Genomic DNA, 23,581 nt, shown 5'->3' on the forward strand with positions numbered 1-23,581 from the left:
ATAGTCCCCACTGTGTTCTCCAAGGATGGGGGTCTGGTCAGGGGTTTGGAAGTAGAGTGTCTGTTGTGTGGTGGCCCTGTTTCAATGAAATGGCCTATCACTTGACCTCCCCCAACAGACCCCTCATCAGCTCGAGGATTGTTGAACATTTGTATCTGCCTGGGACGGATCATACAGGAGAAGCCGGGGGGGGGGTTACCTGGTTTGTCTATGTGGCCCCAGAGCCACCCAGGCATATGTGACTCAAAAGGAAGAACCATCATGATAGCCAGGAAGAGAGAGACCCTGGGAATGAGAGACAGATAGATAGACCAGCCCACGGCTAAAGAGAACTCTGTGGTGTTACCATCAAGGCCACTCCACTGCTCTCACTCTGTCACACGCAAGGGTACTAGAAGTTTCTAACTCTCCCAGCAACAGGTCAGCCTCAGTGGCCTGGGATATAAATAGGTAGATAAGGGATAAGACAACTGGTTCCTCCGTATCTGCCTCCAGCAATGGGCACTGGCATCTGGTTTGTGCCCATTTGGTTTCCCCGTGTCAGCCACCACAGAAGGCATTTGGGCTGGGGAAAGTAGGAAGGGTCCTGAGTTCTTCTCTTCTGGAAGCTTCTCTTACTTTCAGTTTCTTTTTGCAACTGTTTTCTTTTCTCCTTGGGGTCTAATTAAAGACCTGGAGCCGTTTACAGCCTGTGGTTGGCTTTTTATTTGAAGCCTTGGCAATTACCTTCTGCCTTAAAATAGGTTTCGATGGGACAGGGGTAGGATTTTTCTTATTGGCTAAGTTCTCGCTTTAATTTTGCGTCGTGTGTGTGTGTGTGTGTGTGTGTGTGTGTGTGTGTGTGTGTGTCTTTGTGTGCATACGTGTATGTATGTGTGCCTGTGCGTGTCTGTCTGTGTGTGAGTGTGTTGTGTCTCTGTATGTGTGTGTGTCTGTATTTAAACGAGTGTGCGTCTGTGTGTGCATGTGTCTGTGAGTGAGTGTGAGTGTGTGTCTGTGTGAGTGTGAGTGTGTTTCTATGAGTGAGTGTGTGTGTCTGTGAGTGTGAGTGTGTGTATGTGTGTGGGGGGGCTCACAACACCTTCCCCACTGTCCTTTTCCAGTTCCTCCCTCCTTGTCACTGCCCTCATCTCATGTCCCTTGGCCAAGGCAGAGGCCTGGGCAGTGGGAACAGTCTGTCCTCAGCTTTGCTCTGCCTTAAGGGAGCTCTGTGACAACAGGTAGGTCATCTGTTGACTCTGTCCCAGTTTCTTCATTTGTGAGCGGGGCAGGGGTGGGCACGCTCGAGGCTCCTCTACTCTTTGTAAGCAGATGTCTTGCCACAGCTCCACGGGGTGGGAGGAAGCCACCAGCACCAACCCTGATACCATCCAGCCACATTCCTCCTCTTTGCTGACACACGAGTCCTCACAGGAGCACGAGGTCAAGTTCCCAAAGCGTTTCTTACCCTTTTCCACCTTAATTTGCCTAGCATTGTATGAATGGGAGCCGGTCACTCCACTTCATAGCCAAGCCCTACAGCCAGAGATAATTAGTGGCTTTTCTGATGCCACTTGCTTAGAGGAGACAGAGCCTGGGAATCCAAACCCAGGCCCCGAGGCTTTAGGTCACTCAGAGAAGAGGAAATCAGAAATGGGCAAAGAGGACTGGAAAAGCACTGTTTTCTTGGGGTGGAGGGTACAGCTTGGGGGAGTCAGTACCCCAGCCCCGTCAAGCAGATGTGTGAGGTTCCTTTCTGTTAAGCCAAAGCAAACGGTGACCTGCCAAAAAAAACCAGGTCACAGCAGGCTCTGATTGCTGTGTTGAAGGTAAGGCCGCTCACTCTTTGAATAGATCTAGAAATTTCTTAGACTGCTTTGGAGGGAGAGTTGGAGTATCTGTGGAATATTGTAGAGTGATGGGTAGCTGAGTGGTTAGCTGGACGGATAGAGGCTGGGGCTGAGTCTGGACCTGAGTCTGAGGGTGCAGGAGAGGCAGGCAGTGGATAAGGGTACACACCCACCCAGGAAGGGTATGGCTCTGCTGTGTGCTTGGCAGCTACTTAAGTAAGAGCTGTCAGGATGACCGGATCTTGTTGGCTTCCTCGGACAGAGTGAGAACATGTTCTCTTGTCACCACACACTTGCCCATAGTCTAAGAAACCCAGGTACCAGAGATCTGGGCCAGGACCATCCCTTGACTCTCTCTGATATGCCTGACACCCATTTCACACACACACTCTCACTCTCTCTCTCTCTCTCTCTCTCTCTCTCTCTCTCTCTCTCTCTCTCCTAAATTCCGAACCTTGGACAAGCATAGGGACGAAAGACGCTCTAAAAGCCTGAGTGGCTGTTTTTGATGTGCTGGGAAAAGCTTTGTCTTAGTTCTGGGACAGGGTGGGAGCGGGAAGCCCCCAGGTATAAGGTCTGAGGCAGTCGGGATCGTGGAGGACAAGAGTGCCTGAGTTTCCAAGGACTGATTAGATGGTATGCCAAGTGTATTAAATTTTGCAGACATTTTAACAGCAATATGCTAGATAGTTGGGTGTCCCCTGAGGCGGCTGGATTTTTTATATCCTTCACAGAAGGTCAGAACCCTCTTCTGCCTGCCTCTTCCCCCTCCACCCTAAGCTCTCGGCTCCTCTCTCACTCACCCTCCCTTTCCGCAGCAATTTCCCTTGCTTTTTGCTCTCTGCTTGTGGGAACCTAAAGGGCAACTCTGGCCCCTGCCTCAGAAAACGCTGGGTCCCTCCTGCCCTGCTGCCGGGGAGCGCTGGGGGCTCAGGGGCTCAGGGGCTCAGGAGGGGTATAGAGGAGACTTGGCTTCTCTTTTAGTGTCCCCTGCCCCTTCCCCCCCCCACCCCGTATTTCAGAGGCTGTTGTGAGACCTGCTCTCCCCCTCCTCATTTTTATAGAAAAAAGGCAGGAAAAGAATCCATCTGGCATATGAATAATTGAAATGCTCAACTCTCTTCCTGTGGCTGCTGTTTGTTCTCGGCTCCCCCGGCCCCCCGCCCATCCCCCTGAGCTCGGGTCTCCAAGTGGAGGACTGTGGGCCTTCTTTGGAGGGGCTCCGGTGAAGCTCAAGGCTCTCCTCAACCAGGAGCCCTTTCTCTGAATCGATAAGCCTGAGAGGGCCATTTGGATGTGCAGATTTTTTTCCTCACTGTCTACGGGGACAGCAAGCCCCTGGCCAAAATCTCCCTAAATATCAGTCAAAGTCACGAGGCTCACTTGGGCCTCCAGCTTCAAGGAAGAGTTTCCTTTGACCCTGACGGCTCCCCACGTTCCCTGAAATCCTCTAGTTTATACCATACTCGTGCTGTCCCTCTACCCCGAGGGATCAGTGTGCAACTGGAGCTTCAGGGTTTCTTGTTGGGGGACGTTGGGCTCTGTGGCACTTGGCAGTGCTTTCTCAGCCCCTCATCCAGGCTTCCTTAGATACGCAAGACCACACAGTTCTCTGCCTCGGCCACCTCAGCCTAGCCAGGGTTCACCCTCTTCTCCTCAGCTTCACTCAGCTTTACTTTGCGATGTAAATCCACGAAGATAAGAGCTTTGATTTTATCCTCTACATGTCGGGAGAGTATCGCAAGAGTGGGAGATTGGGCTTGGGCTAGGGACATCAGAGACTCAGGCCAGCCTGGAGCAGGCTGCCTGTCTGCTCTCTGGAGTTGGGACCAGGTACGCCCTCCAGCCCGGTGTCCAGGTTAAGAACTCACTGTCTCTTTAAAACCTCTTAGAGGAAAAACAAAAGAACTTTAGTGCGGTAATTCTAGATGAAGATGGGCCTGCAGGTGACAGGCAAGGGGCAGGTGAACTACATAGTTCCCTGAAAGCCAACCTCTCCTGTCCCCTTCTCCCCTCCTGCCTTCCTGTCCTGTTCTGCTCAGAAGTGGCTCTCCATCCTCATTATTGTGACAAGCTGCCCCGGGCATTGTGTAGTTGTGTGGAGTGTAAGCGTGGGTTCTCTGTTTGAAAACTCAGGACTTTTGTTTGTCTGTTTGGGACGTGGTGTTTGTGCCCCAGATGACGTAGTGATTGACTCGGAACCATAGGGCCTGTGGTTATAAAGGATTCGGGGCGGGGGGGGGGAGGACACTGGCACAGATGGCACTGCATGGAGACCCTTATTGCTGTGCCTTCTGGGTTTCGGCACATTGTTTCGCAGAAGATAAACCTCCACTCCAAGAAAGAGGGTATATACGAACAGAACCAGAACATTCTAGACTCTTCTGGGTTTGGGAAAAAGAAAAAAAAAACCTGCCTAGTAAGCAAAATATAATTCGGATGAAATTTAAATCAGGGTTGTTAATATATAGCTATAAAATACATATATATATAAAATGTATAAAGTCGTTTGTAAAGACTCCTACACCTGTTATAAAAACTGCAAAATGTCTGGTATTCCAGGTCCTGGTAGGAATAATTAGATATTTATATCCAATAAAACTGGTTTGGTTGGGAAAGCATTTCCCTCCATGTGAATTCTCAGTCGAGGGCGAGTTTCGGTGGTTGGTTTTTTTTTTTTCCCCTGACAATAAAACCAAAGGTTTGGCACCAACAAATGTATTTCCCGTAAATATCTAAATCTCTTTTTTTTTCCCAGCTTGACTCTGCTAGACGGGCCCTGTCATGCCAGCCTACTCTCCTCTCCTGGCTTTTCCTATATACTGAAGAAAGCGGCTCACAGTCTGGTTTCCTCTGTATCCCAGGCTCTGACCCAGAACCAGTGTAGGGGGTGGGGGGTGTCCCAGGCATTTGGTGTCTGCTACCTGCCCTAGTAGGTTCAGTGCTTTGATTTTGCTCTCTCCACCCTCTCCTTCTTCAAATACTTTTCCTGGGATGGAACTTTAGTCTTATTAGCCCAGAAAAGACTAATCTAGGTATTTTTCTGATTTTTACTAAGCACCTTCACTGGTTTTCAATTTCTCTTCCTTGACCTACTGTTTGTAGACCCTTCTCCCCCCTCCTTCGCTTCTTCCTCCCTCTTCTCCTCTCTCCCCTCCTCCCCCTCCCCCTTGGTCCCTTCCCCTTCCCCTTCTTCCCCTCTCCTTCCTTCCCTACCCTCCTTCCTCCTCCTTCTTCCTCCTTCCCCTCCCTTCTTCCCTCCCTTCCCCCTCCTCTCCTGCCTTCCCTTCCCCCTCCCTCCTCTCTTCTTTCCCCCCCTCCTCCTCCCTTCCTTAGCTATGTTGGACCTCCTGGCTTACAGCCTTCAGGTTCTCCACTCTGAGCAGTGAGGCCCCAGGGAGGCAGTTACATCATTGCCCTGGCCCAGGGAGACCCGCCCCCACCCTATCTTTTCTCCCATCTGTTCTGCAGAGGTGAACAGATGGGGCCAGAAGGTACCATGGATGAGCTGTGATTTTTTTTTCTCTCCCATTATATGGATGTAGAGCTGAGGCTCTGGGTGGTGCAGATGGCTTGAGTGGGGCCAGCTTCAAATTCTGTTTTCGTTTGTTTTTTTCGTGACAGCATTCCTTTGGCTGTCCTGAACTTACTCTGTAGACCAGGCTGACTCAGAGATCCACCTGCCTCTGCCTCCCGAGTGCTAGGATTAAAGGCTGCACCACCACTGCCTGGCTTGGGTTCTTAAGTGTGCCAGGCAGAGCAGGGCCAGGTCTCTTGCCTTCTGGCTGGTTCTAGCAATGGAGAAGATGCAGGACTCACAGTCGCTTGCTTGATGGACAGTGAGGCTCAGGGCAAGTGGCTCACCTCTGTGAGTCTCAGTCCTCTGGTTGATGACACAGGCTTAGTGCTGCTTCTGATTTAGGGACACTGAGAGGAGTGTGTGATCTCATGCAGGCGTCACAGCGGGAGCCGGGAAGTGGGATGATTTACCAAAAGGCCAGGAGTCATCGGCAGACTGCCATAGCCTCTGAGAGGACACACTCAGATAGTTGTGATGGAGGACTGATACCTTGTCCACAGACCTCTGTGGGGTTAGGGCTGCTTTTTCCTGCCTCCCCCTACTCCTTCTCAGGAGAGGTCAGAACACTTTGTAGTCTTCAGAGATCTGTGGTGTGGTTTAACTTCACCCAGGAAGGAAAGGTTCCATCCGACACATGCAGGAGCTGGTCAAGTATGTATGCCAGGATGGTCAGGGTTCCAGAAGCAATCTGGCCTCCAGAAGGACTGCTCAGAGAAACAGAGAGATGGATTGCTGTGCTTCTGAAGTGATAGGTGTTTGGGGCCAAACTGTAGTCTGGGGACTACAAGGGCGGTTGTTCTGATGGAGACCATTTATGTCAAAGATAAGAAACCTCTGGAGCCAGGTGGTGTTGGGGGTTGGGGTGGGGCACACCTTTGATCCCAATACTAGGGAGGCAGAGGCAGGGGGATCTCTGAGTTCAAGGCCAGCCTGCTCTACAGAGTGAGGTCCAGGACAGCCAGGGCTACACAGAGAAACCCTGTCTCCAAAAACCGAAAGGGAAAAAAAAAAAAGCCACTGGAAGGCTGTGTGACCAGCATGGCCTTTTGAGAAGGCTCTGGAAAAGATCTGCTGACTCTTGGGGAGATGCTACACTTGATTACAGAGTGATAGGTGGTGACGGTAGCCCTAAGGTGTGTCTCCAGATGCTGTGCCTGGCCACCAGCACAAACAACACATTCCACACCCTTCCCCCATTCTTACTCCCTCCGTCCTTCACAGAGGGTCCTGTGTGTTCACGCTAGGCATGGCCAGCAATCCCTGAGCCCAAGGAAGATGTGCCCACCAGTGATTACAGACAGTCATTGAGTATAAGGTTCTGTGGTGCCACTGCCCAAGAGAGAGCAGGAGCGACCCGGACACCTCCACCATGCAACTCTTCCTGGCCTGTAAGTTTCATGCAGGCACAAAACTGGACCCTGGCCTGGAAGCAAAAGTCACCTTCCAAAAGACGCCCAGGTGACTTCTTGAGTGTTGTCTTTTTCTCGTGTCTTTCCTTCTTTGCCCCAAATCCTAGGCAAAATAGAAAGAAAGAAAGAAAGAAAGAGAGAGAGAGAAAGAAAGGAAGGAAGGAAGGAAAGAAGGAAGGGGGAGAGAGAGAGAAAGAGAGAGAGAAAGAGAGAGAGAGAGAGAGAAAGAGGCTGCACCCAAGCTTCCTGTTACTGGCTCCCGAAGAAGCCAGTCAAATCTCCCCTTGTTGAGAACATTTTGACAGCATAAAAATTGCTGCCGGAATGTGACTTTAACGAAAACTTAAAAAAAAAAAAAAAAAAAAGGAAAAAAAAAACCTTCCTTCATGCATATGGAGTTTTTTGGAAAAAAAAATGGTATTTTAATGCTTTCTATTAAATTGGGACTAAAAGTGGTGTCTTAATTTGCATGCATTAGCATATTTGCATATAGATCACTGAAATGGTAGAAGAGAGAAGAGCCTTTAAATGAAAATTCTTTTAAAGGCACAGGCCTGCCTCCCTCCCTCTGGGATTTGTACTTGATCTGTTCCGTGCACCTAGAGCCCTCCATGTCTTGATCTCCTTGGGAATAGGGTAGCTGCCCCACACTCAGAGAAGCTTCACTGTGGAGTTAAAGGCTGGAAGAGCCCTGGCTCCTGGTCACCACGGCCCTGAGGCCTCCTAATGTAGCCAGGACTCAAGTTGGCCTGTCCCAGCAGTGGCTCTGCCGAGAGGGGCTTGCGGCTGCCACCAACAGCTGTCAGCCTTGGTCCCTGGGCCTCTGCAAGCCCTTGTCTTCCCCCAGGTTGGGTTGTCTCCTCTCACCTATCGTAGGCTATGTTTTGTGCCACCGGTTGACTGTAGACACGGGTGCTACCAGCTACTGTCCTGGGCGGGCTTAGAGCCATTTTGTACCAAAGGAAGGGGCAGGTGGAGTGCTCTGCTTCCTCTGGTTCTCTCTCTGCCGGCTTCCCCTACCCATCAGACCCAGGCTGCTGGGTCTCCTTTATCGTTTAGGCCTCTAGTTGTTCAATGTCTCCTCTTCAGACTGCCTAAAGTCACCCCACCCCACAGCCACCTCCGTCACTCTCCTCGGTTGTCCTGCAGGAACTTGTGTGTCTCTGTGTATTCCGTGACCTGTCCCTTTCTCCAGCATGTCCATCCTTGCCTGGGGTACAAAGGGGGTCCAGGGGTTGGGGATTTAGCTCAAGGGGTTGGGGATTTAGCTCAGCGATAGAGCACTTGCCTAGCAAGCGCAAGGCCCTGGGTTCGATCCCCAGCTCCGAAAAAAAGAAAAGAAAAGAAAAAAAAAAACGCGGCCCGGCGTCTGTCTGACTTAACCAGTGCCAAGTGAGTGTTTGTGGAGTAAGGAGAAGGGGGTCAGACCCCTTGCCAGGGCTGGGCTAGTGTTCTCAGTGTCACTGCCCGACTGCACAGCAGCCTCTGTGCCACTGTGGCCCTCCGTAGATGTCCTGAGCTCAGGGCTGGGGACCTCCAGGCCACTCAGAGGCACCCTGGATGACAGGCAGGAAGCAGGCAGGGGTCTGGCCTTGGGTGAGCAGCCAGAGAGGTGCCTGTGTGCAGTGGTGCAGCTGAGGGAGCAGTTTTGACTAATGGAGCTAAGAGTCCTCTTGTGGCAGCCCAAGGAACCCCAATCCTCACAGCCAGGTAACTCCGCAGACGTCTTTCTTCTGGGTACCGGAACGCCACCGGAACTTCAGGGGGTGCCGTCGAGAGCCCCAGCATTCTGTATGTGGGCTGTGTTGCTGGCTCGATTTTGTACGGCAGCCCTATTACGCTCTGCACGCAGTCAGGTGAGGCCTGACCACCAAGTCCAACGCCACCTCTGATGATTCCCTATTCCGATGGGCGGGGATTCCTGATAGGCCCCCTCCGAGCTGACAGCAGCCTTGCAGCTTTGGGCTCCATGCCCAGCCCGAGGAGGGGAGGACCCAGAGGAGGTGAGGGGGACACCCAGGACTGGAGGGGGCCGTGCCTTCACCACTAATGAAAACCGGAAACCAATTGAAGGAGGACAAGGTGCCCAGCCAGCAGGTTGTGGGAACGAGGGGACTAATGGATGCGGCTGGTACGTGGGAGCGGATGCCCCATTGATCGTCGACTGCCTATTTTTATCCACCTTGGGTCCCTGGCCCAGCAGCTGGATGGTACGGGGATAAATAAATGGCCGCTGAAATATTCATGAGCCGCACATGCACATCCGTGGTCAGAGGGACTGCCAAGGGCCTTTGCTTCCTTCCTTCGCCCCGTCTCTGCAGAAGCCTTTCAGGAAATTCCTCCCACCTGGGCCAGGTGAGGCCCGGCCCAGCCGCACTGGGCACTGAGCCCAGCCTGCCACCTTGGGAACACCTGCGAGGCCTCAGCCCTTCCTCCCACTTGGGGCCAGGCTGATCCTCCCGCCTTGCTTTGTCCCTTCCCTGCCCCATAGTGATGGATTGGACATGGGCCTTGGCGGCTTGCTTGACCCTGTGTGCCCTGCTGGAACTCTACAAGGGCAGACTTGTAGCTCATTTGTTCCCGTGTTTCCTGGGTGTCCTGGCATGGTGCGGATTTGACCTTGAGAGAGGGCCATTGTATGTCGGGAGGGAGGCTCAGACATGGGCCGAGTCCCTTTTGAAGCAAGTGACTTTACCTCCCAGGACTCAGTTTCCTCGTCTGCAAAATGGGGTTAAGAGCAATGTGAAAGCTGGGCAGCGGAGGCGCACGCCTTTAAGCCCAGCACTAGGGAGGCAGAGGCAGGTGGATCTCTGTAAGTCCGAGGCCAGCCTGGTCTACATAGAGAGTTCCAGGATAGCCAGGGCTACGCAGAGAAACCTTGTCTCAAAGATAAAATAAAATAAAACAAAACAAAATATAATAAACAAAAAGAGCAACATAGAATGTTTGCTTGTGGACATGGGCCTCCTAGAATTAGAATTCAAGAACAGAATTTTAGACCAGTCTAGGCTGTTGAACCAGCCTCCCCCAGGTAGGAGCCTGAAAACCTCACAGATTTACCCAGCTTCTAAGAGACTTACTGCTCAGTTGAATTTAAATGTTCCACTTTGTGGCTCTTGATACCTGTGTCTCGGTAGCACTTGGTCACCAGAAGCTCAGAGACCTCCTTTGTGTTATCGGAACTCTGAGACATTGGATCAGGAGTGTGAGAGACAGAGAATGACGCCGGAGTACTTAGCCACCAGATATTCTGGTGAATCTGCCTGGCAGGCAAGGACGGGGGGGGGGGGGGGGGGGGACGGGGGGAGGGACATCAGAGCCGGACTGAATTGCACCTAGCAGGGCTCGGAGCAGGGCTCCAGATACTGCTCATCTGCAACAGGTTGGGACCAGGATATGGGCACCAAGAGCATCATGGGTAAGAGCTACAATCCTGAGTACCCAGGAAGGCCTGGACTCAGTGCTCTTTGGGATCTGCCTTTAACTCTTCAGTTCCCCCACTGAAGGAAGGTCGGTAGGGATGGCGGTGAGAACACCATTGATACAGTCCAGTCACTTGACAAGATCTGGCTAACCAAGCATATTTTCAAGCAGATGTGCCCATAGCTGCCCATAACCACAAGGCCTCCCCTCTTGGTGCCTACAGCTCACACTGTCCCTTTGGTGCAAGAGCCTTGTACTGCTTGCCTGTTGGGTTGTGCAGGACCTGTCCTTTGGTAGGTGGATGACTGTGACTTGGAAACTGTCTGACCCCATTTAAGGACCGACGGTTAAACTGGCCATCTGCTGCGAGTCTCTGAGGGCTCAGAATACAGAGAGCAGGAGTCATGGGGTGTACAGAGGCAGAGAGCCTGGGGTGAAGACAGAACTACTGTCCCTCGCACTCAGCTAAGAGGCGCCTGCCAGCCCACTCCCTCCCCCAGCCAAAGTTTCATCCAAACAGAAGCAAACTTCGGGGACAGCCTTGGCGCTGCCTGGAGCCAGGCTGGGCCTGCGAGTGGCAGCGAGAGCAGAGGGAGGCAGCCCAGGCAGCCCTGGCGCCTGACTCCACGGTCCCAAGTCCCCTCCCTGAGCTCCCGGTCCGCGCCCGCGTTTACAGGCGCCTCTCTAGTCAGCTCAGAATGCAGCTTGGGGCCCGTGGCGGCTCAACCTTTCCCTCTCCCAGAGCCCCGGTCTAATCAACCCCTATAATTTATGCAGAAAATATGATTTATATTTAATTTCACCACACTTGCATTGTTAATTTGAGATGTAATTAACCCGTCGCCATGACAACTAATTTTGTGATGCCGTAAATTACCGCCGTCTTTTCATCAAAATTCAGTTACTTTGGCTCCTGTGTGCAATGTACTGATGCAATTAGGTTGCTAAGGGCAACTCAAAAGTGTTCAATTTCTTTTGTGCAACTGCAATGGGATAGAAGCTCCCTTGCGTCCTCCCAGGGTCCCGTCGGCCATGGGCAGGGAGCTGGGGGCATGTGGCCGCCCTAGAGGAATGCTGCTGGAAAAGGCGGACTGGGTGGGCGCCTGCTGCCACTGCTTCTCTGCCTCGCACCCGCTCCTCAGTAATTGTTTTTAAACAGTGGCCCCTGGACATATGCCCCAATTCCCTACCACAGGATCACAGGGCTGCAGAAGGGTTTCAGCAGCTCTAACTCAGCCTCAGACTTTTCCTGTCCCAGGTATCCTGGCGTTTCACCCAGAACGAGCCAAAACTACCTCCCCTTTCTTCTCTCCCGGTGTCTAACTTGTTTATATAGATCTTTCCCTCTCCCTCTCTCTTTCTCCCTCTCTTTCTCTCTCTCTCTTTTTTCTTTATTTAAAACAAAAACCCTCTGTGTTGCTTTTGTCACGTTAATTCCCATTTTGCCAACACCAGGGGCCCAGGCAGACGAGTTACCAAGGAACACAAAATTTTAATTAGTGTATTTTAATCATTCAGGCTTTCCGAGCTAATCCACACGCCCTAGAGAATTCCCGAGATGCAGCTCTGCCCTGCTTTACCATTTATTGTTGAGTCTATTATAATTACTGTTAGCAGGTGGGGACTGGGAGATGTTTATTATGAGTTTTTCATCTTTAGTATAATTACCGAAAAAAACAAAATAAAAAGATGTCGTTGTATTTTGTTTCCTAGAATTTTTTTTTCCAGGGGAGGGCATGGCTGTGGGTTCTTTTCTTTCTTTTTTTTTTCTTTTCTTTTCTTTCTTTTTTTTTTCTTTTGCCTGCTTCTTCCAAGGCAGGCAGGTGACTTAAGAGTTTTAGTGCCAGAGGACTCCTCAAGTTCAGCGCTGAGCCCTGTACCACGCTTCCTAGGCCCGGGGAAGTGGAATGGCTGCCAGCTTTGACGGACATCTGCTTTACTGGGTCCTAGGTGTTGAAGTCTGAGGGTAAGGTCTGAGGCTAATCGACTGAGGCTACTGCCGTGTCCGTACTTTGGGCTAGTGACTCTCTGGGTCTGATCTCTCTATCTGGAGATCTGGCCAAAGTGCACCTGTTGGAGGTGAGGCTAATATGCTAACTCCTTATAAACAGGCTGTTAATATTTATTAAGTGTGTAGTATGAACCAAGCCCCACGTCGTCTTTTTTAGCTGCATAATTTTGCTAAATCCCTCAGCCGCCCTCTGAAGCGGATACCAGTGTCAAATCCTATTTTGCGTGGGAAGGCCAAAACGCACAACCCAAGCGAAGAAGCAGCAGAAGAGAATTTAAAACCAAGTATGTGTTCTCTCATACCACAAGCAGATCTTCCAGGTCTCATCTGAGATGCCTCCTCCCAAGAGCCTTCCTGGATTTCCAGAGGCCGAGGGGCTGTGGTAACTTCTCCTAGGGCCTGACTCCTGGGGCCTCCTGGGTCTCTGCATGCAGATATCCCTCTGAAATGCCACTCTCAGAAGAAGCCAGGAGCCACCCAGTTTCTGATTCCCACTGGAAAATGTAGCTTAGGAACCCAGGCCAAGTGTAGGTCTCATCCTGGAAACTGTATGATGCAAACCTTTAAATTTGGCTTCTGTGTCTCAAGGATGGACGAGGATACACACACAGACACACACAGACACACACACACACACACACACACACACACACACACACACACACACGCACACACCATATAGAAATCTAGAGCTTTTCCTTCCTTCCTTCCTTCCTTCCTTCCTTCCTTCCTTCCTTCCTTCCTTCCTCTTTCTTCGGGGTCAGCTTTCAAATGTTTTCCTCTCTGAGTGATGATTTTGAAGTTTTTCTGGAAAATTCCACATCTCTGCACCAGCACCCAGGTTGGGGCTGAAGGTCTTTTACTTTCCCAGTCAGCATGGAGCAAAATGCCTTGTTCCTTTGCAGCCTGCTCCCCCAGGAATGGAGGGGTAGATAATTAGCACGTCCCTGGGAACCGGCCCAGGGCATGCTGTGTGCTACACACTGGTGGCAGGACACCTCGCTACACTCTAAATCCTTGGGTACATCCCCACCCCCACCCAATCTTGTCAGGGCAGGAGGGTTTACCCAGCACCACCTTCCGCTGGGAGACAAGACTGCATCAAGCCAAGAGTGGACACGGCCCACTCTCCCAAGGCGATGTCTTTAGATCTAGCCAGTAGCGTGTAGCATCTGACCTGCTGAACCTTTGTACTCCTCAAGGTCACCATCCTGCCAAGTGATATATAGATTATCTCAAATCTGAAAACACTCTAAAATCTGATACAGGAGTACGTCCACGATGCCCAGTGTGGAAAACTACCCGCCCCTACCTCACAATCGAGGGCAGAAGCATTTAAAATATTGCTGGCTGGGTAGCCCAGTTGGTAAAGCGTACACTCTGCGTGCGTGGCACCTTGGGTCCTATGCCCCGCACTGCATAAACCAGCTGTAGAAGCTGGAGGGTCAGAGTTCAAGGTCATCTTCTACTATATAATGAGTTTGAGGCTAGCCTGGGCTACATGAATCCTTGAAGGAAAAAAAAAAAAAGGAAGAGGGTTAGTGATCTAGATAGCTCAGCTGGTCAAAGTGCTTGCTGCCAAGCCCAAACCTAAATTAGATCCCTGAGACCCACACAGGAGAAGGAGAGAAAGTACTGGAAAGTCTGGAGCTTGATAGCTAAGGCCACACGCTCCCTGTGGCATGTGCATCCACACAGACACGCATACATTTTTTTCTTTTTAATTTAGTTAGAAAAAAAAATTTTTTTGAGTCAGGATCTATGTAGCCCTGGCTGACCTGGAACTCTCTGCGTAGACGAGACTGGCCTGGAGTTCACAGAGAACTGCTTGACTCTGCCTCCCAGGTGCTGAATTGAAAGGCTGTGCCTGTAAAATAAAAAGTAACTAAATATGTTTTTTAGAAAAATACTGGGTGGGTGATTGGGGGAGAACCCTCACAGAACCAGGGGGAGGAGGGATGGGATAGGGGATTTATGGGTAGGAAACAGGGAAAGGGGATAACATTTGAAATGTAAATAAAAAATACAATTAAAAAAAGGGGGAAAAAAGAAAAAGAATGCCAGGAAGGAAGAGAGGAGGGTGGGGGAGGAGGGGTAAAGGAAGGAAGGGAGGAAGGAAGAGAGGGAGGGAGGGAAGGAGGGAAGGAGGGAGGGGCTGTGTGTATAAGTTAGGCATTAACACAGTGAATTTCACTTTTGGCCTTTAGTACCCTCGTCAAGATATCTCATGATATATGTAAATATTCCAAAGTCCAAAAACATCTAAAAATCTAGAAGTACTTTAGGTTCCAAGCATTTCTGAAAGGTTTCCACCTGCATCTCTATAGGAGATGGTGTTTTCCTCAGATGCCCCCGCGGCCTCGGCTAAGCAAGCCCTTGAACTGCGGAATGAGAAAATTGTCCCTGCTGGTCCTCACTACAGTCTCAGGGCATCAATCAGCCTGTGATGCTGCTCTGTGACAGTGGCTCTCAAATGTCCTGGGCACTTGGGATTCTGTCCTCTCTATGTCTCTGTCTCTATGTCTCTGTCTCTGTCTCTCTCTTGTGTCTCTGTGTCTCTGTCTCTCTCTCTGTCCCTGTCTCCCTGTCTCTCTCTGTGTCTCTGCCTCTCTGTCTCTCTGTGTCTCTGTCTCTCTCTCTGTGTCTCTGTCTCTCTCTGTGTGTCTCTGTCTCTGTCTCTCTCTGTGTGTGTCTCTCTGTGTGTCTCTGTCTCTCTCTGTCTCTCTGTCTCTCTGTCTCTCTCTCTGCATCTCTGTCTCTCTGTTTCTCTCTTTCTGTATCTCTGTCTCTGTCTCTCTGTGTCTGTCTCTGTCTCTCTCTGTGTTTGTCTCTCTGTGTGTCTCTGTCTCTGTCTCTGTCTCTGTCTGTCTCTCTCTCATGTGTGTACACGTGTTTGGTTTGGTTTCTCTGGACAGGGTTTCTCTGTGTAGCCCTGGCTGTCCTAGACCTCACTCTGCAGACCAGGCTGGTCTCAAACTCAAGCTCCTTCTGTCTCAGGTTCCTGAATGCTGGTATTACCGTGTGTACAAGCACAGCCCTTTGTAGCCTTGAAAAGTAACCAGCACAAATTTTTAATTTGTATAAATTTTATCTATTAGTACTTATTATATTAGAAATTAAAACCGAGATAAAAACCATTTGCTTAATATCTTTAAATGTAATCATCGAAAGCCCATTACATTGCCATGCAGGGGTGGCCCACTCCTTTAACCCTAGCACTTGGAAAGTAGAGGCAGGCAGACCTCTAAGTTCCAGGACTACATAGAGAAATCCTGTCTCCGAAAACAGAAACAAAAATTAAAAAGCCCATTACATTAACATACATTTTTATAAGAATGGTTATTTTTCAAAACAAAAGTTTAGTGATAATGTCATTGCTGGCTTATGTTTGTGTGTGTGTTTGTGTGTGTGTGTGTGTGTGTGTGTGGTATATGTGCATACATGTGGTGTGTGTATGTGTTATGGATGTGCGTGTCGTATGTGTGTTTATATGTGTATGTGTGTTGGTTATAGTATGTGTGTATTAATTAGTTAATTAATTAATCATTAGAAGACTCACTGAGCCTGAAGCTTGCTCTTTTCAGCATGGGCAGCTGGCTAGCAAGTTCTCTGTAGGTGCTGGGATTATAGTCACGTGTAGCTATGCCTGGCTTTTGCAGGGTTTTGGGGATTTGCTTTCTTTTTTTTTTTTTTTGGTTCTTTTTTTCGGAGTTGGGGACCGAACCCAGGGCCTTGCGCTTCCTAAGTAAGCGCTCTACCACTGAGCTAAATCCCCAGCCCCGGGGATTTGCTTTCAAAGCAAGTGTTCTTACTCACTGAGCCATCTCTCCAGGTCCCACCTTACGTTTTATATGTCTGACAAGAGAAGGTGGCCGGGTTCTTCTCCTCTGTGCTTCTGGGATCCGTTGGGTTTGCTGCTGTGAAGAAAGTGCTACTTTCTGTATCCGCGCAGGAACTTGGGAGGCAGAGGCAGGCAGATCTCTGAGTTTGAGGCTAACCAGGGATCCACAGAGAAACCCTTCTCAAGAAAGGATATCCAAAACCAAAAATAAACAAAAGCACTGTTTTGCATGCACGTTCGCGCGCGCGTGCACACACATAGAAAAAGAAGACACCTTTGCATCCTTGCAGATGCAAAGATCTACACTGTTTTGCCAAACACAAGGACTTCTTTCTTAGAGGTTCTCTGCCAGTGCGGAATTTGAAACCGCATCAGTGAGCTTGAGTGCTCCATTGCAGTAAAACCCACTAGTCTATCTCACACTATTCCAGTAAAACCCACTGGTCTATCTCACACTCGGGATGACTTATTTCCTAGTTCCGGGATCTTGTAACTTTACCCACGGGTCACCGAGGGATGCAGATCTCAACGTTGACACGTTTCGTTATGTGATATTTAAGAAAAAAAAGAGTCACAGCTGTTAATATCATCTGTGATCTCATCAGAAAAGCTATTAAATATCAGGACACTGTCAAAGTCACCAGCGATACAGGTTTCCAAAAGCCTGTTTTTTTGCCGGAAGGCTTGGAGTTTGACACTGGTGACAGTCCCTACCCCCACCCTAACCCCCCCCAAGTAGCAACCACTTTAGAGAATGCAGCTGCTCCTGTGCTCCAGTCTGATGAATCCTGGTGTCTTTCAGGGGGAAATGGGGGTCTCCCCAAGAGGTGGCTTGCTATGCTTTTGCTCTCTCATGCTTTGCTTAACTCACCCCGGCATTGGATTTGGGGATACAATCAAAGGGCTCCACATATCAGTCTTGTTCATTCCTGAGAATCTTAGGGAGAGGGCTGGGGGACGTGGCTCAACTGGCTGAGTGCTTGCCTAGCACGCATGAAGCTCTGGGTTCAATCCCCAGCACTGCATAAACCTGCTTGGTGGTTGCACATCTGTAACCCTGGCACCGGGGAGGTGAAGACAGGTTCGGAAGTTCACAGCCATCAGCTGCAAGTGAGTTCGAGACCTGCCGGCTTTTGGGAGTATGTCACAGAAAAAGAATCAAAGGGCCAGGATCTCATCCAGATTGGCTATTCCTGTCTTTGTCTTGGGTGCTTAAGCGGCACAGTTTTTCGAGGGAACAGGGCTGAGGAGAGCGATGGCTCCCTTTGCCCTTTCCTGCTGGAAGCCCTCATCCCATCACCGCAATGTAAAGCCATGGGGTGACCACCAGTTATCATGAAAGGGATTTTGACTTCATGGGGCCTCTGAGGACTGCTACCCTTGGCCGTCACAATCTCCCTCTTGTCCAGGCACTAGCTTGGTTTCTGCTGTCTGACAGGACACTGCCCTTGTTCTGAGTCCACGCTTGGGTGTTCTTGACTGATTTGCTTCAGCCTCTCCTCCCTACGCCTGTCTCCTGCCTCTGAATGGTCCATCTGAAGTGAAGCTACAGGAGGGGGAGATGGGTATTGGGGCTGGGCGGGGGTGGGAGGGGTGTGAGGTGGTGGTGGGGGGTGGGGTGTGTGAGGTGGGGGTGGGGGGTGGGAGGGGTTTGAGGTGGGGGTGGGGGGGTGGGGGGTGTGAGGTGGGGGTGGGGGGGTGGGAGGGGTGTGAGGTGGGGGGGGTGGGGGGTGGGGGTGGTCGGGAGGAGGGGAGGGTGAGGGTGTAGAGGCATTCTAGGGGCTCTAGGCAGTGGAGAGAATGCTCCCTAAACCTGACTGCCGGTGGTGCAGCCAAATCCATGGACTCTGGCAATAGATGAGGCATTCTCCTGTGGTTATCTTGCCCCTCAGGGATCAGACCTATCTTGAAATTAGGCTCCCACTACCTCCTGTCTCACAGGGGCCCGGTTTCCCATCAGACACCTGCCTCTCACTCAGGGTCCTGGAGCCAAAGGCAGGCAGGCTCCTTCTCTCCTCCTCCCCTCCCCTCCCCCTCCCCTCCTCTTCTTCTCCCTTCCCCTCCCCCTCCTCCTTCCCGCTGCTGGCCTCAGCCTCCCTCTGCTTCTATCCCTTCCCCCATCCCCCTCCCCCAGCATGGCAGCTCGTCCAAGACACTGAGTTTTGTGCCTTCTATCAGGGCACCCCGAGAGCGAGAGAAAATATCTGTCCAGTGAGGGGGGGGATGGAGAAGCCTCTTGTTTTCACCTCTCAGCGACTGGTTTTCCCAACTTTCCCATCCCAGCTCCTGTGGAACAAAGGGCCTCTGGCCCCGTGCGCTGGGCCAGTCCCAGCAAGGGGACTCACCAGCGACTCTTTATTGAGTCTTCAAGCGCAGGCCAGGCACTCCATTAAAAAGCCATTCCCTTTTGTGCTGCCCGGCCCCCAGCTGTCCCCCCTCTCATGTGACGGTCGGTCACAGTTGTAAAACAACAACACACGGAGTTGGCAACTAACGAGGCTTTTTTTCAAGCCCGGGTCTCCATGGCAACCTCTGTCAATCACCCCTCAGGAGCGCTTTAACCTGACCAAGAGAGAGAAATAAAATAATAATAATAATGAAGAAGAAGAAGAAGAAGAAGAAGAAGAAGAAGAAGAAGAAGAAGAAGAAGAAGAAGAGGAAGAGGAAGAGGAAGAGGAAGAGGAAGAGGAAGAGGAAGAGGAAGAGGAAGAAGAAGAAGAAGAAGAAGAAGAAGAAGAAGAAGAAGAAGAAGAAGAAGAAGAAGAAGAAGAAGAAGAAGAAGAAGAAAGAGTAGGAGACCAAGAGAGGCCAATAGACAACCATGTGTGTGTGTGTCGGGGGGAGGTGTCAGGAAGTTTCTAGAACACACATGAACATTTAATCAGTTAGGCAGGGCTATGACAGGAAGGGACAGTCAGGTTAGCACGTTAATTCGCACAAATACTTTTTACATTGCCCTAACCTTCGGAAGACTCCTAACATTGTTCTGTGGTCCGTAAAATGATAGACCATGGTTGTCTGTGGGCAGAGCTGTAAGAGGAAGAAAGACGGTCCCGTGGGCGGCTATAGGAAATGGATGGCACCACAGGTCCAAACCTAAAGGTGCCCAGTTGATGGCCTTAAGCCAATAGGGACAGCCATTTGGCACTTGGCTGAAGTCCACCAGGGTGCCCCAGCCCTTCCATGTGCGGCCCAGTGCCAATGGGGATAGCCCGCAGTACGTGGCTGGCATGGTGCCAAAGGGACACTTGAGGGACCCCATCCTGGGCGCCATGTAGTGAAAGGCTCAGATCTACCATTGTAACATGTTGAAGGGGAAGCCCAGTGTGGTGGGCAACAGTAAGACCCTTCATTCTTCACGTGCTGCTGTGCCAACAGATGCCCAGTCCTTGGGCACGTGGCATCATGCCCAGGGTGAGTTCAACCTTCCACGTGTTGGCATGATGCCGGGGCATGGGAAGCCTGAGCCCTCCTCCCAATCCCCCACCTTGCCCCCTGACACTCATACATGCTGTCTGGCTGCTAGCCAGGGACTCCACAGGTTCCCAGGTCTGAGCAGTCTGGGCACGGGCTGTGGGCAGCCTTGGCAGCTGCCGCCTGGTTCTTCTGCTGCCTCTGATTGGGAAGAAGGCAAAGGCTGGCTTCTCGGGCCAGCCCTCATTGCTCAGTATCCAGAAATCTAGCGTGTAGACACTTTGCCTGGAGTAGTGAGAGGGCAGAAATTCCTATTCTGATTGCTGGCACCTTGGGCAAAAGTTTTGCTCAATCTTGGAGTCTAGAGGCTCAATCTGAGGCCTGCGTAGAGCAAAGAAGGTGATCTTGGAGCCCTCCTCCCAAACCAACCCCCCAGAAGTGGGGAATCAAAGGGGTGTTGGCTCAGAGCACTGTTGGTCAGTGCTGCATTCCCAGAACCCCAAGGATAAGATGCTTAAATCTAGGTGTTGGGAGGCTGGACTTCTTTCTCCAACTTACAAACCTCGTGTCAAAATAGCAAACACACTTACGAGTGAGTAGGTGGATGTTGAACTAGAACACCGAGTTTCAGGATTATTTGCTGTGCATAAAGGCTATGAACTAGGCTCTGTGACGGGTGACAGGCTCTACCGCTCATGTTTGACACCCTGCCCTGATTACTGAGCCTCCCCTGCCCTGCCACGGACCCTGTAGTAGACCACTCCCTGCCTCTGCCCAGCTCACCCACCTCTCCTTCTCCTCATCCCAGGCCCCCACAACTCCCCCATCGGTCTTACTCAGTCTGAACCCTTCCTGCTCCAGCACTCTGCTCACTTCCAAAGAAGATGAAGCAAAGACCTCTGTGGTTGATTGACTCTTCTCATATTCCTCCCCTCTGCCCCAGCATCCACAGTAGGGACGCTGGCTGGGGACTTGACACAGTGACGCTTCGTGACATCTCAGTGTGTTCACAGTGGTTGACTCATTCCCTGAGTCCACTTCTCTAAGACAGCACACAGGCCAAGAAAGACCCCTGGGCTCACTCTTGTCTCCCTCTTTCCTTTCGTGGGAGTCCCGTGTGACTGCTTTGGGAGCACCCTCCAGGGACTACAGTGGCCTTGGTGTGTGTGTGTGGGGGCATCTGTTTCTCTCCTTTCCTGGGTGCCCTGGGAAGCTCCTGCAAGAAAAGAATGCTAGCAATCTGCTGGTGTAGTGAGCTGGCACGGCACCCAGGCAGGACTGTGCTGTGCCAGGGCCTAGTAAAGACATTGGCGAGAACTGCCTTCCCCATGCCTGGAGTTTCCTCCGGCCGGCTTGGCACGCAGCCTTCAGCTCGGCCTGAGGCAGAACAAGGGCGAGGTGGCCTCCTTGTCAGGACCCAGAGGGCTGTGTACACTCTTCCTCTGGCTCAAGAGAGGGGGAACGCGGTGGCGGTTAGGGTTCTGTAACAGTGGAGGAAGAGACAGAGTGCATGGGAAGGACAATGTCCCGGACTCTCTCCGCCAATCTGTGACTCCAAAGCCTGGGGACCAAGCTTCGCCTCTCCCAGCCTCTTGTTCTCCTCTGTAGACTGGGGTGTGGACTGTCCCCCTCTGCCGTTTCATGAGTCAAGAACTTAAAAAGGCTTCGCTCAGCCCTGGATGTGTCAGCCTCTGCTGGGTATAAACTTTTTTTCTTTTCTCTTTCAGTAATATCAAACCCAGGGCTTCTGCATCCACTCCACCACTGAGCTGGATGCCCGATTTTTTTTCATGTGTGTTTTTGGATGCCCCCCCACCTCTGTTTGTGTTATTTGTGTGTGTGTGTGTGTGTGTGTGTGTGTGTGTGTGTGTGTGTGTGTGTGTGTGTAGACTAGAGGTAGACTTTGGGCATCTGTCTCCATCACTCTCTAACTCTACCTTAGATATTTAATATATATGGGTGTCTTGTCAGCACAGATGTCTGTGTACCGCATGCATGCCTGGTGCATGTGGAGGCCAGAACAGGCCATGAGATCCCTCTAACTTGAGTCACAGACTGTGGTGACCATGTGGTTGCTGGGAATCAAACCCGGGACCTTGGATGTGCAGCCAGGGCTCTTAACCATTGAGCCATCTCTCCAGCCCCCATCCGATTCTTTAGGACCAAATCTCTCACTGAACTTGGGGCTTGTCATTTTGGCTGGACTGCCTGGTTAGCAAGCCCCAGGAAAATACCTGTTTCTTCTGCCTTACCAGCTGATTGTGGGTGCGCACTACCACACTGGGCTTGTATATGGGTACTTGAGATCCGAACCCAGGTCCCAATGTTTATACAGTGGATACTTGACCCACTAAGCCATTTCCCAGACCCTGATTTCCAATTTTCATTATCTATCTATCTATCTATCTATCTATCTATCTATCTATCTATCTATATCTATCTATCTATATCTATCTATCTATCTATCTATCTATCTATCTATCTATCTATCTATCATCTATCTATCTATCTATCTATACTTTTTATTTTGAAATATGATCCAATTCAAGTAGCCCAGGATGACTTTAAACTCACTCTTTTTAGCCTCATAATCCTCCTGCCTCAGTTCCATGAGTAGCCTGGAATATAACTGTATGCTGGGCTAAATATGAGCCAGGAAGGTGATGGCGAGAGCCAGAAGGCGCCCGTTCTAAGGGTGGTTCGAGGTGTCCGCGCGTTGGCACGTGGAAAGCCTTTAACACTGAGTTTGACGACAGTAAATGCCAGCCAGCATCAGTTTGATCACTGTCTCTGTGGCTATTTCCCAGTATGCTGAGGCAAAGCTTCGCTCAACCCTTGCTTCTGAGTGACTTGGAGAAGACAGCTCCCTCCAGAGGTCACCTGCCTTTCTAGAACACTCAGCAGTGTCCCTGGCCCACGCAATTATACCTCAACACCTACCCTGCTATCTTAAGCCCCGACATTTCCCCTTCCTGGTCTCTGGCTATCATCTACCTGTCCAAGATGCCCCGGGCATCATCCTCTCTGGGGTTTCCTAGCAAAAAGGACTTTCCAAAGTGCCCGCCCCCCAAGGCCTCCTCCCCAGGCCTGGAGTCTAACTGTGTACAGTAACATAGTAGCTGAATGAACTTCAGTTTCAAAGGTTAATATCAAAATCTGGAGTGGATTACCTAAAAATTACTTACAACACCATTAAAATTCTGAACTCCTTTTGTTGTGGCTGTAAATTAATTTAAAATGTCAGGTTTTTTGAGAAATCCAATAAGAGATTGAGCCAGCAGAGCAATCTGCAAACTGTCTGGCAAAGAGGAAAGTGTGTCTCTTCAATCGACAAGGAAAAATATGGAGCTTAACTGGAACCATATGGCTGAGTACTTGAGAGAAGTCTGCGGAAAGGGGAGGGGGAGGGGGAGGTGGGCAGGAGCTCAGCTGACAGCCACACGCACACAGCAGGCTGGCTGTGGCCTTGGCATTGGCGCAGGAGAGGGGCCTGGCGGACGCCTGGCACACAGCCTACTTGGCTGCCCAGTGTCCACAGTCATCAGGAAGCCCTAGGCTGCAACTCAGTCAAGTCAGTGATCTTAACACTTCCTCTCTAGGTCTGTCCAGGGCCTTCTGGCCATCTGGGGATCCTACCCCCACCCCTAAAGGGGTTTGAACCCCATCCCTTGGGGGAGAACCTGGCCATCCAGCTTCCCTGCCTTGGACAGCCACCTGCATGTCTCTGAGGGCCACCTCCCCTCAGTTCTCCATGGGCTCCCTCCAGGCCAACATGTGGTCCCCATTACTCCTGAATTCCCCCAGATTTACAACACATTAAGTAATTTGTAAGTTATTTCAACTCCAATCTGCTAGAGTTGAGAAAATCAAAATTAAATTCAAACCACAAGGAAACTTCAAAGAGAGAAGAGGAAGAGAAAATTTGAGTGCCTTCTCTCCTCAGGTCCCCGTATGTCCCCTTTCCATCCCCACTCCCAGGATCCCAGCCAGCATCCACCCTTGCCTCCCTTCCTCTAGACCTCCCCTTTCCCCTGCCTGTCTGTTGCCTAGGGGCCCTTCCCCACAGCCTGTGGT

General features: G+C 50.9%; 1 protein-coding gene across 2 annotated transcripts in view; it reads left to right on the forward strand.

Moving 5' to 3' along the window:
* The window catches only part of Casz1 (castor zinc finger 1), a 150,127-nt gene that overhangs the window by 45,459 nt on the left and 81,087 nt on the right, over positions 1–23,581 (forward strand).

This window comes from Rattus norvegicus, chromosome 5, assembly GCF_021556685.1.
Source record: "Rattus norvegicus strain SHRSP/BbbUtx chromosome 5, alternate assembly SHRSP_T2T, whole genome shotgun sequence".
In the NCBI taxonomy this organism is placed as follows: Eukaryota; Metazoa; Chordata; class Mammalia; order Rodentia; family Muridae; genus Rattus; species Rattus norvegicus.